The sequence below is a fragment of the Coffea arabica genome, chromosome 3c, assembly GCF_036785885.1.
Source record: "Coffea arabica cultivar ET-39 chromosome 3c, Coffea Arabica ET-39 HiFi, whole genome shotgun sequence".
Taxonomy (NCBI): Eukaryota; Viridiplantae; Streptophyta; class Magnoliopsida; order Gentianales; family Rubiaceae; genus Coffea; species Coffea arabica.
The window spans coordinates 10431869-10432789 of record NC_092314.1 but is presented as its reverse complement, the minus strand read 5'-3'; the positions used below and the strand labels follow the sequence as shown (position 1 = coordinate 10432789).

Here is a 921-nt window from a genome sequence, read left to right as displayed (position 1 = left end):
GGGGGATGTGGTCGGGGTTGGTACTACTGCTGGTACTCTTGTTGTCTATTTGGCATGAAGTTAGTCTGCCTGTTCCCTCCATAACTGAGGTTAGGGTGGTCCCTCCAACCAGGGTTGTAGGTACTTGAATAGGGGTCATAGGGCCTTCTTGGCGCGGGAGCGTGACCTGCCATATTCACTTGCTCTGCACCCTCCTCTTGCATCATGGGACACATGTCCATAGAGTGACCTATACTAGTGCAAATCCCACACACCTTGGCTCGTGAGGCACTTCCTACAGCTAATTGTCGTACGTAGGATGTCAATTCAGAAATTTGCTGCTGGGTGGAGGATGTTTCTACCTCGTTCACCCTACGCGTTGGGACATCTTCCCTCGTACCAAATTGCTACGAATTTTCAGCCATTCTTTCAATTAACTCCCACGCAGCTCGAGGGGTCTTATTTACCAGTGCCCCTCCACCTGCGGCATCGATTATACTCCTGTCTTTAAAAATTAGCCCATCACAAAAATATTGTATGAGCAACTGCTCACTTATCTGGTGCTGGGGACACTTGATGCACAACTTTTTGAACCGCTCCCAATACTCATAGAGAGACTCGCCTGGGTGTTGCTTGATCCCGGAAATTTCTTTCCTTAGGCTTGCAGCCCTGGACGCAGGAAAATATTTATCTAAAATTTTTTTCTTTAATTGGTCCCATGTGGTGATGCTACCTGGTGGCAGGTAGTACAGCCAGTCATTTACAGAATTCTTCAAGGAAAAGGGGAATGCCCTCATTTTTATTTGCTCTTCTGTAATGTCCGGGAGATTTATACTGTTGCACACGACATCAAACTATTGCAAATGCTTATAAGGCTCCTCACCTAGTAAACCATGAAAAGATGATAGAAGATGAATTAGACCATATTTTAGTTCAAATGGG

At 45.8% G+C, this 921-nt stretch overlaps 1 non-coding gene across 1 annotated transcript; it reads left to right on the top strand.

The window, feature by feature from the left end:
- Positions 1 to 534: 534 nt before the first annotated feature.
- LOC113736106 (small nucleolar RNA R71) lies at positions 535 to 641 on the top strand. The gene has a single exon (XR_003459600.1). It is a non-coding gene; the product is annotated as a small nucleolar RNA R71 (small nucleolar RNA).
- The last annotated feature ends 280 nt before the right edge of the window (positions 642 to 921 follow it).